Genomic DNA, 18,270 nt, shown 5'->3' with positions numbered 1-18,270 from the left:
TGAAGTGTTTCTAAAGGCCCGTGGAGGGTATAATTTAGAGGGATTTATGCATTCCAATTCATGTGTCTTGTCTATGATGGTGCCACCTATCATGTTCCATCAACAAATTGATGTATGCATGAGATTTTGAGGTATTACCTACAACTTTTGGATTACGTTCAACAGACATTATTCATGTATTAGTGTGTGTATTGAGCCATTATAGTTTGAGTTTGTATTGGGCTATCATCCCAAGTATGTGCATGTGCCTTTATCTTGGGCATATCGATCAAATCTTTTAGATGTAGTGCAGATTGATTGCTTAGCTAAGATGTATGAAATGAAGTCACTTGGTTTCACCTCTATATGTCTCCATTAGATCTTTCAATTTCTAAATTATCTTTCTTTTATCTTGTTCCATCTCTCGATCCCCCTACATCCTTCTGTCTCTTATCCTTGTAGCAGTAGACCTTTAACCCTACACACTCCAACAATGATCAATCATATGATGCATGCCCTATAGCAGGAACTACCTAGTGTTAGAGTGTCTTGGACCCAATCTACATATGCATGAATTATAGCCATCTTGGTCATGCCCCTACAAAACTTCTTGTCCTTATGCCACATAGGCTTGGGAGTCTTTTGGTTGGTTCGGGATCCCCGAACCAAACCAATAAGAGATTTTCACAGTGTGCGCTCTAAAGGGAAATTGTCTTAAATGATTATAGAGATTTGAGTGGAATGAACAGTTGATGGACAAGGACAAACGCCTATAGAAAAAGAACCAGGTGACCCCAAAATGATGCCCAAATTCCTAAGAAGTTGCCTATGGATTTTGTTGTTGGTAGGACAAAAACTGCAAGCTGCCAATGGACATTGGATATTGAACTTTGAGAGACTAGAGTGGCTCTTCTTAAGGAGGATGATGTGAGGTGTGACTTTGAGAGACTAGAGTGGCGCAGCTTCTCAAGGATGATGTGAGGCGTGACATTGAACTTTGAGAGACTAGAGTGGCGCAGCTTCTCAAGGATGATGTGGGGCGTGACATCATACCCTACAAACACCAATCCATCCATAATACATATGTCATTCTAATTTCTCATGTCGCGTTCATTTTTTTTCTCACGCTGTTTCTTTTTGTCTGAAAACCGGATGTTCTAAAGTCCACCAATCTCTCTCTAGACTCTCTCTCCCCCCCCCGCCCCGGATCTCTCTGTCTCCGTGTTGTTGTATTTATATACAACAGTCGTCAGCTGTAATTTCCACATACAAAAAGAACTCAAGTGCAGAGGAGGATCTTCCACTTGGGTCTCTCTGTAAAAGCCTGCATCCGCTGCTTGCATTTGTGCCTCAGCTCTCTCTCTCTCTCGCTCGCTCTGTGTCTGAGCAGCCATTGTTATTGTCATCATGGCTCTTAATCTTCGCCCTTTGGGCTCCCAAGGCTTTAAGGTATGCTCTAATTCCTGTGTGTGTGTTCTGTTTGTGTACTGGGACTTTATCATGCGGGATACTGAACAGTGATCTCAGCCAAAAGAGAGGCCTGTATGTGCGCGTGACTGTTTTCCGCTTTGTTCCGATGCAGGTCCCTCGCTTGGGGTTTGGATGCATGGGCCTGTCTGCCGCCTATGGCAAGCCCGTGGACGAGGACGTCGGCATCGACGTTATCAAACATGTGATCGACAGTGGCGTTACGTTCCTTGACACCTCGGATATCTACGGCCCCTTCACAAATGAGCTCCTGGTTGGAAAGGTCCGTATATTTTTACTTTGTTAGCAAACATCATGACTTCATTGAAGGGCCCACCTATAATCTGATTGAATTGTTTATTCACTTGCAGTATATCACCATGTAGCCTCCACAAGTAATCAAATTGTTCATCCCGTGTCTCATTGAAGAGTTCATGATCTGATGATAGATTGGTTGATTATCCTTTAAGTCCGTAGATGCCTCATATTTCATTGAAGAGCTTATTACATTCAATTTGTTGTGACTCCCTCTTATCTCTAGGATGCATCACGCAGCTCTCACGCATGGTCATATTCTGTAATGGTACTAAAAGTCTGCTATAACGCAGGCTCTGAAACACTTCCCACGTGCAAAGATTCAGCTAGCTACAAAGTTTGGAAGTGTTGCAACAGATAGTGGTGGCATGATAGTGAAGGGTTCAGCGGACTATGTAAGAGAGGCATGCGAGCCCAGCCTTAAAAGGCTTGATGTTGACTACATTGATCGCATGATAGTGAAGGGTTCAGCGGACTATGTAAGAGAGGCATGCGAGGCCAGCCTTAAAAGGCGTGATGTTGACTACATTGATCTTTATTACCAGCATCGTGTCGACACAACAGTTCCGATTGAAGAGACGGTAAACTCAGTTTATCCAGTTTCTGTGTTTCCTGCAATAACTCTATGCATGTCAAGGTAGTACTGCAAATTTACAGCTTTACAAATTGTTTGTTTTTATCCTTTCCTTTATGTTTGTTGGAAAGGCCAATAAGGTCCACGTTTGATTTTGCTCATAAGATCAAAGATGGATTCTTCTAATAGTGAAGAAATCGTTCTTTATTTATAAGATGGAGTGTGCATTGTTAGTGGTAGATTATCTCTTGATGCTGGTCTATGACTTTTGCGTGGCTTTGGAGATTCATGAATGCACTGAAACTCTGGTCCTCTTTATCATCATTAAACATAGGTTGGAGCATTAAAAAAGCTGGTAGAAGAAGGCAAAGTGAAATATATTGGATTGTCTGAGGCCAGTGCAGAGACTATTAGGCGAGCACATGCAGTTCATCCAATCACTGCGGTCCAGCTTGAATGGTCCCTATGGACAAGAGACGTGGAAGAAGAGATTGTTCCAACGTGCAGGTACTCTTTCAACTGTCAAAAGGGTGATGTGCATTTGTAACCTGTGAAACATGGGTTGGGACTTGGGAACTCTGAATGTTACCAGGTGACTGCAGTTTCATGTGTGTTGTAAGTGTTATAAGATCTCATTTTACTGCATGCGTATGACAGATATGTTTCAAAGTTGTGCTTGTGGATGGTAAGTGCGTTGCATCTTGCATGGGAATAGGTACTACTTTTCTAGGATTATTTGTAAAGTTGAGTGTGTAACTTGTGCACTGCCTTCTGACAGAGAGTTGGGGATTGGAATAGTTGCATACAGTCCACTTGGTAATGGATTTTTCAGTGGTAAGGCAGTTCTTGAAAAGCTGGAGAGCACTGATGCTCGCATGGTAAGCACTTGATCATCTGAAGAGATCTCACACTAGCAGTGAACATCTCTGCGATATGCTTTCCAACTTTGTTGTTTGTAATCATGGTAAACATTTTGTTTGTTCTTCTATAGTTGCAAGATACTTGTTTGCGTCAGTAGCTGATCAAAATGTATCTTCTTGATATTTGTGCGAAGCTTTACCTGCCATCATCTCAACATCGTAAACGGTCTGTCAAGCTGTTCTATTATGGAGGGATGGTAGTGGGGTGAGTAGGATGATTGCAAGACATTTCCTGATTGCGTAACTATGTTGACTACATATGGTCAGGGACCAGTTAAATCGGAAGGAAGCTGTCAACTGATATGTTACATTGAGAACTCTTTTCAAGATTTAAAACAACATAAGTTGGAGTGTGTTGGAAGTTGTTGGGTATAATCACAAAGGACAGGGAATGGTTATCTGCTTTATTTGCAGGAACCGTACAGACCAGATGATACTTGTCTGTGGTCTCAGATGCCCAGGTAGTGGCATAATAGTCACAAAGGACAGGGACTGGTTTTCTGCTTTATTTGCAGGAACTGGATAGACCAGATGATAGTCCGAGCTGTAGACAATATTTAAAACTAAAACTGCAGTAAAATACAAGTCTTATTAATGATTAACAAAGAACGAAAACCAAGAGTCGTATCCCTTTGAGGAACGACACTCTATGTACAGACATGATGTCGATTAATAATTAATTCGTGTGATGCGTATCAGAGAGTTGTCTTCTGTATTTTTACTGTGCATAATTCTGTTATATTGTTGAGGGTATTTCGTCTACATGGTATCAGATTGAAGCAACACCCTCTGTTGTAACGCCCTCACTGATTCTGCTGCTGTCTTCTTCTGCGGATTGATCCGGACTCTCTGCAGTTACGATGGCAGCAGCGGCTTCAACGAGTGGTTCCTCACTTTCTAAATTTTATCACATCGAAAAATTGTCTGGCCCTAATTATCTTCCCTGGAGCCTCCGCCTCAAGATGCTTCTGGAAAAAGCAGGACATTGGGGAGTCGTCAACGGCACTGAACCGGATCCCTCAACCACTCAACCTACTTCCGGCCAACCAGCACCCTCACAGGCCGATATTGATGCTTGGCGAAAGAAGGATCTAGAAGCCCGAACAGAGATAATATTACATCTTGGTGATCGACAGGTTCAGTTGGTTCGTCAAATCGAAACTGCACATGGCATGTGGGAGCTCCTTAAGCAGCAATATCAACGGACAAATGTCGTGTCTCGGGTCCTTCTTCATCGCCAACTTAATGAAATCCTGCTCAAAAATTACTCTACGACGGAGGCCTTCCTTGATGCATGGCAGCAAGCCAATGATAATCTACTCCTATCAGGGCTTCAATTGCCACCCGACATCCAAGTGACGACTCTACTTGCGGCCTTGCCCGAAACATGGCAATCTTTTATTACAACCCATTCCAGTAATCCGTCATTGACAGTGAATGAACTTGCTGCCCTTATTCGACAAGAGGATCAATTAAGATGCAAATCAGCCTTGCCCTCCATGTTGGGCTCTCAAGCAATGCTTGCAGGAGGGGTGCGTCGGTCTTCTCAAGGCCGTTCCCGCTATAGTACTCAGCGGCACTCCTCTACTACTTTTCAACCTGCTTCGCACTACCCGTCTGGTGGTCAGTTCCCTAGTTTTGGGTCTCGTGGTCGCTCCTCAATGGGTCAACATGGAGCACGCTTTGCAAACTCACGAGGACGTGGGTCTTCTTATAATTCATCCATTCCAATCTGTAACTACTGTCACCGACGGGGTCATGTTGAACGTGATTGTCGTACTAAGCGACGGGCTCATGGTGGTTTTCCTCGCACACGACATCAAGCGAATTTGGCAACTTCAGATATTGACATGCTAGATGAGGATGGCTCCCCTCTCCAACTCTTTACGGCGACAGCCGCCTATACATCTTCAGAGGACCCAACCATGTGGTATCTTGATACAGGAGCTACCCACAACATGACTGGTAATCTCTCTTGGCTACAGGATTATGTTCCTCTCCATCATCGCATGGATGTGCGGCTTGGCGACGATGGACTTTACACAGCTGAAGGCATTGGTATGGTGCATCTACAATTACCCACCGGAGAAATCACATCAATTCAACGTGTATACTACATCCCGGGATTAGCTAAAAATCTTCTCTCAGTTAGTGAACTGACACAAAATGGATCATCCATTGAATTTTTCCATGGTCATTGCATCATTAAGGCGGTCACTCCTCAAGGCGTTCCTCTTCGAGTGATATGTCCTCAGCAAGGTCGCCTTTATCCTCTTGGTGTAAGTTCTTTACATGCAGCTCCCCAAATGCACGCATCTGCGGCCATTGAAGACCCCACGATTTCAACCCTACGATGGCATTATCGCTTGGGACATCCTCATGTTCAAGCAATGAAGACTCTTCAGACGCATCATATGGCTGATGGCTTTAGTGATCCTGTTACTCCGGTGGATATTTGCGAGGCTTGTATCTTTGGGAAGCTGACAAGAGCAAAGTTCTCTAAATCTCGTACACGGACTACTCAACTTATTGAGTTGGTTCATTCCGATCTTTGTGGCCCGATGCCCACCACATCTCTTACGGGTCATGATTATTTCCTTACCTTTATTGATGATTACTCCAAGTATGCAGTGGTTTATTTTCTTAAACAGAAATCTGAGGTGTTTACCTATTTCAAACACTATCTACATATGGTCGAACGTCAGCTTCCTTACAAACTCAAAGCTATCCGAACTGATAATGGAGGCGAGTATGTCTCCAATGAGTTTGCCGAATTTTGCCGCACTTTGGGAATCCTTCATCAGTTTACCATCCCTTATACACCTCAACAAAACGGTGTGGCCGAACGCAAGAATCGCACCTTAATGAATTCCGCTCGTGCCATGCTTCAAGTTGCTGGAGTGCCCCTTTCTTATTGGGAAGAAGCCGTTGCTACGGCATGTTATTTACAAAACCGGTTACCTAGCCGCACCCTTCCCAATGTCACACCATACGAGCGTTGGTATGGTTCTAAACCTAATCTCTCGGACTTGCGGATTTTTGGCACTCCAAGTTGCTCATTAATTCCCTCAGACAAACGGAATAAACTCTCTTCACGGGCTGAAAGGTGTACATTTGTGGGATACGGGGATCGCTTTGGTGTAAAAGGTTATCGGTTATATAATCCTGGCACTCGCACTTTTGTCTTTAGTAGAGATGTTTTATTTTATGAGGACCCGCTACTATCCAACGCTCCTTCCCCAGAAAACTCTTCTTCACCTGCTGCACCCATTTCAGATCAGCCTCCAAATTATTTAACTACTGAGTGGTGGACTTCCCCAGCGACTGTGACTCCGGCCCCACCTCCCCCTCTTCCACCTGGCGGCGTTCTTCCAATACTTCCCAACAATCCCGTTCCTCCCATGGTTCCTCCCACTCCGGTCAGTACCCCGGCTCGTGTGACGGGGACCTCTGGCTCTCGTGCTGCTGTTCCACGAATTAAACGTGCGCTCCAACCTTCTTCTTTTACTCGCGTTGATTATACGCGGACTCAAACCCCGCCTAACTTGCCTGATAGCCCTTCTGGACGCCCTGCTACTCCCACCGGCGCCTCTTCTTCAATGCCCGTTTCTGTTTTGGCGCGTCCCTCTGGTGTCTCTGCGGATGCCTCTTCTCCTTCTTCATTGTCCTCTTCTGAGACCCAGCCACACCCTCCTACGGCCTTATCAGATGAGCTTCCACCTGGTGAATCTTCGGCCTCTCATCTTCGTCAACGAACTCCTCGCTTTCGTAGTCTGGCAGACATCATGGCTCTTAATAATACTGCTCGCGGTACACCTGTCACTACCACCCTTTCACAAGGCTTTGAGGTCCCTTTCTTGGAAGGCACTGTACCTGTGTCTGAGGCGCTTCAGTCCCCTGAGGCTGATGCTTGGTGGTCTGCAATGGAGGATGAGATGAGATCTCTTCGTGCCAACTGTACCTGGGTTCTTCAATCTCTCCCTTCTGGTCGCCGCGCCATCACTTGTAAATGGGTGCTTCGTCGGAAATATGCTGCAGATGGTTCAGTGGCACGCTACAAAGCTCGTTTGGTCGCCCGTGGCTTCTCCCAGGAATATGGCATTGATTACACTGAAACCTTTTCCCCGACTCTTCGTCTTTCTCGGCATGCAAATCCAGCGTCACAGGCCTACCAGAACTTTACATCTTACTCAGCAAAAGTATGCTGAAGACATTCTCACTAAATACAATATCAGGCGAACTTCCAATAGCCTTACTCCCCTACCTCAGAACTGTAAATTTCTTCAGGAAGGTCGCTCAACAACAACAAAATGGGTGAAGACACAATCATCCACACAATATCGTCAGATATTGGGGAACATTAGATATTTAGTGAGCTGTACACGTCCAGATTTGGCATTCTCTGCAGGACTTCTTTCTCGATATATGCATAATCCTCAAGATAGGCACATTGTTGCAGCACGGAGGTTACTTCAATACATACTGAGCACAAAATCTTTAGGGATCACATATGGAGGATTGAACAAGCAGGATCTTAATCTGGAAGGCTACTGTGATGCTGATTGGGCATCCGATTTAGAAACACGGCTCTCAACTGGAGCTTACATATTTCTCATAGCAGGAGGTGCCGTCTCATGGAGAAGCAAAAGACAAACAACTGTCTCTCTGTCTAGTTGTGAAGCAGAGTATAAGGCTGCATGTGATGCAGCCAAAGAGGCTATTTGGCTGGGAAATCTTCTGAAAGAAATGGGCTTGAAAGTTCAACTGCCATATTGTATATGGTCCGATAGTACTGCAGCTATCAATGCGTCTAAGAAGGCCAAACAATCTGAGAAGCTAAAGCATCTTGATATCCAAGACCACTTCGTTCGACAACAAGTGGAGAAAGGCGTAATCAAACTAGATTACGTGTCTACTAGAGATAATGCAGCAGACTCCTTAACAAAGTCATTATCAAGTGAAAAGCTTGAAAGATGCAACAAGCTTGCTGGACTTGAAAGAATCTAAAATCTTAAAAAAATTTGCAGTTTTGTTTTATGGGGGGGTGTAGACAATATTTAAAACTAAAACTGCAGTAAAATACAAGTCTTATTAATGATTAACAAAGAACGAAAACCAAGAGTCGTATCCCTTTGAGGAACGACACTCTATGTACAGACATGATGTCGATTAATAATTAATTCGTGTGATGCGTATCAGAGAGTTGTCTTCTGTATTTTTACTGTGCATAATTCTGTTATATTGTTGAGGGTATTTCGTCTACACGAGCAGATAACTACGGCGATACAGTGAAACTTGAAAGAGGAAACTGCTTTTCCGTGGGGTCCGATCGCAAGCTCGCAACTGCCCCGTACCGGCTCCTTGCTTTGATGTGTGCGCCACGAATACTTGTATCGAAACCAAATCGATCAATAATGCAAACTGGCAAATAGGGGTCTTCTGACGTGCGTGGCTTTCGGACAGCTCACGGACAAAACGTCACATGGCTTCAGCCACTAGAACCCCTACACGTCTCGCCAGCTTACAGAATACTTAACTTTTCACTCTCATTAGGTAGGGTCCTCGTGGCCTTCGCCTGCTAGGCTGCCTGGCCTGCTGAGAGCTGGGTTGCACTTCGTCACAGTGGGGGGCCGGGGGCGGACGGATGAGATAGTGCTGCTACCATCGTGTCGTTCTTTGTGATGGGTAGGGGATGGGGTTTTATGTAACCTTATGATCACCTAGCGAATGGAATCAAATATCAACCACGCATTAAGCATCCTATCAACTATAACCATGCACGAGTCCTCTCACCTATTGTCGTTAGCCTTAGCTTCACTTTTCTTCACCCTGGCGTGACACCAATGCAATATTTGCACTATTGAATGGTCCGTTACCCCTACTTCCTTGGAGTGACACAACTCTTAGAGTGATGTGCGCGTCTTAAGGCAATGTAGTAACCTATGCAATAGCGATAACAAGTGTTGTCATATTGCCCTATGCAAGAGTGGGAGCTCAGTTGACCCTCTCACACATATGCTAGGAATAACCAAATACATGTGACTTAATACATGTGATTAGGGCATGGAACATGTGAACCTTGTGTACTAATATCAGCAGCTAGGATCGTTTGCTAAAGAGCAAGAATGTCCAATGTTGTGGACTAAGCAAGAAAAAGAGTATTAAGTATAAAGCATAATTGTTTTTCGAACCCATGTTGGCCAATCAAGCAAACTAGTACATACAAATGTTTGAACCCCATACATTGCTGGCCTTTATGTTGTGTGTGTGTGTGTGACATAATGCCTAGTCATGCAAAACATATGCAGCATAGAGGCTAGTAGCGGGAGGAATTCAAAAAGTGAAGTGAGGCAAGCATTTAAGCAACAAGAACTTACAACTTTGACACATAAAATAAAGTGATGCAAAAATAGAAACCTCAATGTTGGGAAAATAAAAGAGCAAAGTGATGAAAACCAATAAGCAAGGAAAACTTGGAGAGAGAGAGAGAGAGAGAGTATAGTCTCTAAAAGACCAATGTGGCTTAATATGAGATTGCACTAGTTCATACAATAAAGGGTCTCTCTCATCTAAAAAGGTTAAAAGACATGCCTATGAGACTAGATGTTAGGCGATATTCTTTGTAAGAATATGTTTGTGGTATAGATTGAAATGACTAAAAAAGGGAAGGAAAATATGGGAACACTATTTTTCTTGGTAAGGTATCTCCCTAAGGTGGAAATGTAGCTCTAAGTGGTTGACGTGCCTCGATATCTGTTTCTTGATTTGATCTATCTATGATAAGGTTGTTTAGATCTTTTCTTGATGGGAGTGGATGTCTTACTCTATCTCAGGAGGCATCTCTTGAAAATGAAGCTTTTCTATGATGTAGCTTTACTCGTCTTTCAACAATGGTGGTGGCCAATCTTGTGCTCGATTATGAAATAATGAAAAAGTTAGTAACAACTCTTTGTTTAGGTGGACTTGGCTATGGGAGGCACCTATCCCATTCAATAGCAGTTTTCCTTCTGCAGAGCTCTAAGAGGAAGCATATTAAACATCCCCAATTCAATTGCATTACTTGTCACATAGGACCAAAAACCTCTCGAAAGAAACAATGGTATTTGCCTCAAATGTTAAAGTACCATACATGGACAAATAGTCTCTTTAATGCACTTAATGCTCGAGGGGCCCATCTTTAAGAAATCATCTATATAATGTGCATTCAAAGGATATTAAGAAATACATTTTTTACATGCTATAAGGCCTTAAAATGATCCCTTTTACTTTCCTAAACTTAACAGATTTTTTTAAAAATTATAATTTAAAATTTTATTTTGTAAATATAATATTATAACTTTTACTAAATATAATATCCTTTTTTTTTAACTCACATGGTATCTTGCATGCTCTATAAGGTGGACTCCCTGGGACTTATTGTTGTATATGCTTCTGCTTGTCAAGGCTTTAGTGTCTCTCTTCAGGAAATTGTGGGCCTTTGAAAGTGACTCTCAAGTATACATACTATCTGACAAACTCCATTGGCTCTCCATTAAAAGTAAATTGATACTTGAAGTTTGTCACCTAACTGATCAAGGTATTGGATATCATAACCTTCATTTTCTCAAGGTTCACCCGAAGATCTCTATATTTGCAAAAAGGTGATGGTGCATCCAAATGCCTTGTAGGCCCTTAAGTAAGCTAGATATATAAGGACAATGTCATATTCATAAATCAATGTAGGCACTAACACCCCAACTAAGCTAGTTCCTACCCCTCTCTCTATCAACATAGTTTGAGACTTCATCTATATAGAGCCCAAACAAAGTGGGTGGTAGTGGGTATCTGTGTTTCACTCAAATAGTGTAGTTAATTGGATCTAAGATATCCCCTGGGGCTTCTATGCTACTTATCACTGTCTTATATAGAGCATAGATACTCCATTGTATCTCCTCAGGGACACATCCAATATTGAAGGCCATTTCTTGGATACAAAGAAAATCACCATGACCACAAGCTAAGCCATGGAGAATGTCATTTGTCATATCTACTTTAAATTTCTTCCATGATTGATCGAGTTCATTCCCTTCATTGACCAAGCCTCAATGTGCAAGATAACCTATCTCAAGTCCCAAGGACCATCCTATCACTTTCTCTTTGACATGGACAGATTTATTCCTTCTATCAATCCTTACTAAGTTTGTTCAATGTTACCATCTTATTCAATGCATAGAGGCTAAAAATCCTCTTCCAATGCATTGTGTATCAAACGAAATTAAAGGGCAAAAACAATGCATGCAAAAACACGACATTGCACTTAGGGGTCCTCAAGCTAGAAATGCCTAGTGACATAAGCTCCATTTTGGCATTGCTTTCTATTCCACTATGTAAACTCAAGGCACATAAAGGGCAAGACAAACCTAGGGAGTCTCAGCTCACCTACATTGGTTAGGCCTATTTCTCCATGTCACTAGCACAATTTTATGAAGTGGGTTTGGAATGCAAAAAGAAAATTATGGACAAGGCAAAAAAAGGAAGATATCTAGAGCCATATTTATTCCATTCTGCTTTTCACATGCAAGCTTTATTACTTGGCTCTCCTACTCCTAGAAATCCTCACAATGTGCAAAGTATGCAAATATTTTGAAGAATTTTGCACAATGTATTCGATTTTATACCCTTCTTTCAAATGAGCTTGCATGGCCAAAGGTTTGTTAAAGAGCGATCATAAATGGTTTGTCTACATGGAGGAAGCTTTGATGTTACAAATAGAGGTGGACAATATCAAAAACTTGTTGATACTTTGTTGTCTTTTGTGTTGTTATTTGTTTATGTGCATAGAAATATGCTATAGTTCTTGTTGATACTTTGTTGTCTTTTGTGTTGTTATTTGTTTATGTGCATAGAAATATGCTATAGTTCTTGTTACTCCAAGGTGGTGAAAGTCAATTATAGATTTGAGAATTATACTCAAGTGCACCATAGGCACCAAGGAGTCATCATAGATACCCTAGAAAATATAAATATTGTGCAATATCCACTATTACAATTCCTTGCCCTAGCCTAATAGCCACATGAAGCTCATGTTCCATAAGGACTTTATCAAGCAAGGTATATTATAGCTTTAGTCCACTTAAGTCCATATCCCAAATGGTAGCAAGTATACGAAAGGAACTAGAGGCTATACATGTCGAGTCTCTCTAAGACTACCATATGGCTCATATCTCCTCCGAGATAGTAATTTATTGGCCCTCCAAGTTCAGCTACTGAGACTCGATTATAAAACCAATGTTTCTCAAACTAACTTCGTCCTTCTACTTGTTGTTTTAGTTGTTCTATGTCGAATGGGTTTTGCTTGTAAAGCACATTGTTGAATGTGAGAGTTAACCGGCATTATTTGGCTTTCTCATTTGAGATATGTCACATTAGATCATCTAGAAGCATGTTGTAGTACATGTCAAGATGTTCTTTCTCTTTCCATGTTTAGGGGATATGCTACGTATTCCTCATGTTCTTTTGGCGGTGTGCCCATATTGGCATGGATGTGGATGTATGTGAATAGCTTTAGCCTAGCATCCAATTTTATAAGGCTCTCTATGGCATTCCTATTTTCTAAGTGGGATTGTTCAATTGCCGTTTTATTTAGCATTTTGATCATTGCTTTGGACTTTAGCATGCTTGGAGGTTTAGGGCGAGATGGCCAAGATTGGTCAAGTGCGAGATTGCTTGCGCTTTCAAGGTTTTCCTATTCATTGTGAGGCTTTGTGGCTATCACATTGTGTTTCTCATTGGATGTGACAAGCACAGTCATGACTAATGGTTGTGATTACCATGTTATGTCCACTTTTGATTGATCATCATGAGCTATAATGAGACTAAATTTTGTAAATAATTGCTGATGGCAACTATTGCTTAGAGTCCTTAGAATTCTTGGAAGTATCCAAAGTCTTATCACTCTTAGGAAAAGTGGGTGTGGATTTGTTTGTAGTTTGACTCGATCACATGTTTATCAACTCCTTGTTGTCCTTGGGCTCAATTTTCATGGCTTTCATAGCTACTTGCAATTGCTACTATTGTTTCCATTGCTTTTCTTCTTACTTTTGGGCATTGATGGTGTGGAATTTGAAGATCCAATGCTCTCAACTAGGTTATTAGGTGAGGTGATTGGTTGTCCTCAATGCTCTCTTTTTTGTTCATCTCCTCGTGGTATTTCACTAAGTCATATTTAGTGACATCATTAGGCTGTGATAATGCAATTGCCCCTTGTTTTGGGGAGTCTAGTTTTTCACCCATTTATCCTCCATTAAGCTTGTTGCATCGCGATGGTGATAGCTACTCCTACTTATACTTAGGTGTCACCTCTAGGAATTGATCCTAGTGAATTGTGGTTTGCTTTTCTTTGGGGGCATTGGGCAAAGTAATTTTTCTCCATTGGCCCTTTTCAAGCCGCTTTTTGTGTTTTGGCTTATTCCTCCTTCATTGAGCAGTCATTTGTGTGTGATGTGACAAAGGTGCTCCTACACTTGGTTTAGGCATCCATAACCAATGATTTCTTGCATAGTATCCTTAAGGTAGCATGAGGGATTTTGAAACCCATCACTATGTGTTAGCTATCTATACTGATGTCTTCATCTATAAGGCTTGAGCTTTTTTCATAGTTTTCTAATAGTTTTGTAGGTCTAGCCCATATCCTTAACACCATTCACTAGTTTTCTCATTTGAAGATTGGTCGAACTAAACTAGTTATCTTCCTTCATTGTGTGCTTGTTACAATTCCTTGATTTCCTCACCAAGCTTTTCTTTCTTGTCAAGGATTTGTTCCTTGTCTTTCCCTGTAGGACTATTTAGATTCCCTTTCATGATTTTTATGATTATTTTCACATTTGAGAGGGTTAAGTGTATTCTTTATGCTACACAGTTAATTTCATATTTCCTTGCCTTTATAAAGGTCCTTCTCAGGATTTCATTTCCACCATCCTTATAATTTGGAGGAATGTAGAATATGATAGGCAAGATTTCTGTCTCAATGGCTATGATAGTTTTGCATTTTGATAGTTTTATAATGGTAGAAAGCCACATTATTCAGATAAGGAGTACAATGAAAATATCAATATTACAAATGTTAGAGGGGATAATCCCTCACAACTAAACTAGAAGAATGGATAAGCAAGATGGAAATGTAATTAACTCTTTTCCCATTGATGGATGCGGCCAAAATATGTTATGTGGCCCTACATCTAGAGGGTTATGCACATATGTGGTGGAGATATAAAGATAAGATTGGCCATAGATTCCCAAATTGGTACTTTAGCTAGCATAGTGATGGATATAAGTATGATAGAAGTCCAACTTCTTTATTAGCAAAGTACTTACTTAGCCTATAGTATACGCATCAAGATAGGGCATTGATTTCAAATCCAATATTGAAGTTAAAAGGGCCAATGACATAGGTAATGATATGGAAAAAATTTCACGTAGTGCTACTCAAAGAAAATACGTCTCTACTAACAAGCTATGAGATACACATTCCAAGGGTTTATGTTTCAAGTGTGGTGAAAAGTGGGCATCGGCCTATAGAGAAAATTGCAAGAAAAAAGCACCAAAATGAACGTGATTATTATGGAGAGTTGAGTAAGGAAACCAATGAAGAAGGTCATTAGTTTCAAGATGTTTTAGTTTCAACTAATGAAGGCATGCATCAACCTATGGAAGAACATAATGAGAGGTATTATGGTGCTATGGATATGTCTACTTTTGACCTAGGTGGTTGGATATATATGCATGATGAAAACCTTGATGCATATTATGACCCTAATGGTGGATTCCCATTTGATTTGGAAGGTGGAAAAAGTTTTTCCACAATAACACTCACCATATGTGTATTGGCATGTCTCCAATCAAATATTTTTTTTGTTCGATTCAAGAAAAATTATCCCATTTTCATGAAGATAGAATTTTATGTGCAAGGAGAAAAAGGCCCATAAATTTTGAAAAGAAAATGATTGTTGTAAAAGTCACTCAATGTTTATCAAGAGTCGAGCTGCCTCCCATACAAATTGTATTGATCAAGTGGCACTCTGAGGTTACAATTTTTCTTATCTAATTTTAAGATCAAGACAAAGATCTAGGTGCATGAAATAGAAAGTATGTCTACTAGTAAGGCCATAAAATGGGCTAGATTTCCAAGTGGGATGCTAAAACCCTAACCCTAGAAATTATGTATAAAAGAGATCAAAAGTAATGGAACAAGCTATTCATGCATGTGAAAACTTTTCCATCTTTCCTCCTTGCTACTCTATTACTTTAAGAATAAGAATGCACAAGAGAGAATGTGAGAGAGAGTGTGTGTGAAGTAAGGGACTTGATTATGAAAAGCTCCTTGCATCCTTTCCCCTGCTTCTCCATCCCATCTAGTTGTAGAGAGCAAGAGTGTGTGAGTTGAGAGTGAATGAGAGTGCGGGAGATGGATCGCAAATCCTTCTTCTTCTCTTCATCTCCTTGAGCTAATCTTTGATATCTTCTCTCATTCATGGCAAAAACAATAGCAAGATCAAGGTGAGGGTGTACTTATGGTTCTAGGATATGACTCACCAATACAAATACTATAACATGGTAAATATAGATAAGCATGTTCTCTCATCATTTTTGGTTGAACTTTTAACATGTAAACAAGCTAAGTGATAGACAGTTGTACACTTTGTAGGTTGAGATCCTTGAATCCATAAGGATGTGTTTGATGGTTCCAATGTCAAGCTCATAGAGCATGACATTTTGGATTTATTGTTGATACAAGGATACATTGTCCAAGTCACTCGTATGCAACTTCACACTATGGAATAGGAGTGTGTGCCAAATCCAAAATTGTTGTGAGTAGTTAGGTAGTAAATTTTGGTTAGTTGATAGAATAATGTCATTTGTGAATCACATCAAGTAAGTAAGTTTTTTGATGGAACATACTAATTATTTTATTAGTACATGAGGAAAGAAGAATGGAATGGGCCATGTGGAAATCAAGGAGAGCTAAAGATAAGATCAGTTGTATTAGAGAATGATTTTCTACCACTATTAGAACCTCATGTAGCCCTATGATTCATGAGAGAGAGAGAGAGAGAGAGAGAGAGAGAGAGAGAGAGAGAGAGAGAGAGAGAGAGAGAGAGAGAGAGAGAGAGAGAGAGAGAGAGAGAGAGAGAGAGAGAGAGAGAGAGAGAGAGAGAGAGAGAGAGAGAGAGAGAGAGAGAGAGAGAGAGAGATTACTCATGATCAATTGGAACAAGGGAGACTGCATTAAGGTTTGTTTTTGGGAAGAGAAAATCAAGTAGAAAAACAAAACACAAAAAATCATTTCATCATCTTTGTTATCATAATCATCACCATCATCTTCAGCATCTGCTCCTTTGACTTTGTTGTTATCTACCTTGCTCTATAGTTGCCTACTATACCCATGTCATCATCACATCATCATCATTTGGTGTAGCCCATCTTCACATTATTGTAGCCCATCTCCACCAACCTCATGTTGCTATAGGCCATCATCATATCATCATCACCTTCTTCATCATTGTCTTTAGCATCTCTGTTCATCACCCACTATTCACCTACTAGCTTGTCATCCATTGCCATCATTTCTTGCTATTGACTATCATGGATAGTATCATGTCTAGCTCTAGTGATACTTGATCCTACAATAATATTATTTGCAACATGGCTAGCATCACAATCATTACCATCTTCATTAGCATCATCATCATCTTCAAGGGAAATCACCTTTAGTATAATTGGGATCGATTGTTGAAAATGTTGTGGTCCGACATATATTATTATGATCCAAAAGCATAAGAACTTGTATTAAATGCTAGGCATGGAAAAGAACATGAGAAATAGCTATTACGTGGTGGAAAAGGGAGCTTTATTAGGTGGAATATTAGGTAGAGGGTTTTGTGGGGAGTGGCATCTACCTCACTTGTAATATAAGCATAGCTTGGCTCTCACTTGATGTATTTGGCCTACATAATGAATAAACAAGCCTTTTGATCTTCATCATTCTGCTACTCTCTCTTTCTCACATTATCTAGTTTCGTTTCTCTCTATTGTTGTCAATCACATGCTCGCACAATGAGCACAAAAATATTCAATCCGCGTTAAGTGCAACTTCCTCTTGACTCCCATGATCGAATCTCCAACATGGTATCAGAGTAGGTTAGCATTCCTGATAAGTAATAGCCTGCATTATCATTAGTATTAACTTGGCATTAGGTCTTCACCTTTCCTCTTTGTTTAGATTTGAAGTCCTAGAATCTCTTAGAGACAAATGAAAAAACCTTGCAAGGAATTAAGCATAATTTCATGCCCTGTTTTTTAAAATTTTCTCTCTTTTCTTCTCCAAGCCTTTGTGCCATCACCTGATTTGGAGAGCTTCCCCTTCACTTGAGGAAACTAAAATCAATTAGGCTCAATGAAGATTCTACCATTTTTTGCTCAACACCTTCTAGGTAGCCCTTGAAAGGGAGAGGTTTCACTCTTTGTCATAATCGAATGTTAGTGATTGAATGTCGTATCAACGCTTGGGCAAGTTTATATCACATATAGTCTCAATGTCTTCGACTCTTAGATTGACACATTAATGTTCCCACATGTAAACATTTCGGTTAAGCTTGTGTCAAAGAAATATAAATTGAACCATTAGAAATCCTCATTGAGTGAAGGAGTAGGATTAAATTTTCAGGTAAATTTCTTGATATTTTTGCAAATCTTAAGTTTGGTGAAATACCAAAAGAGTTTTTTGAATTTATAAAACAAGTGGTGTTTTTTAAAGCATACCAAGAGCCCGCCATGCATAGTTAATAACCAAAACCACATGGCAGAGAATGAAAATGACTATTTATTTTCTTTTAGAGTGTCCATATTAAAAAAGAGAAATACATACACACAAAACCATAGCTATAGTAAAATTACTATGACAAGAGAAATGTCTACAATATAGTGAAATGCATCAAATTACATGTCCAAAGATAATAGTATTATTCTAAAACTAGAGCA

The sequence above is a fragment of the Lygodium microphyllum genome, chromosome 11 (assembly GCF_053477565.2).
Source record: "Lygodium microphyllum isolate KBCC chromosome 11, Lygodium_microphyllum_v1.1.10, whole genome shotgun sequence".
NCBI lineage: Eukaryota > Viridiplantae > Streptophyta > Polypodiopsida > Schizaeales > Lygodiaceae > Lygodium > Lygodium microphyllum.
The sequence above is the reverse complement of the archived record's forward strand: the minus strand, read 5'-3'. Positions refer to the sequence as shown.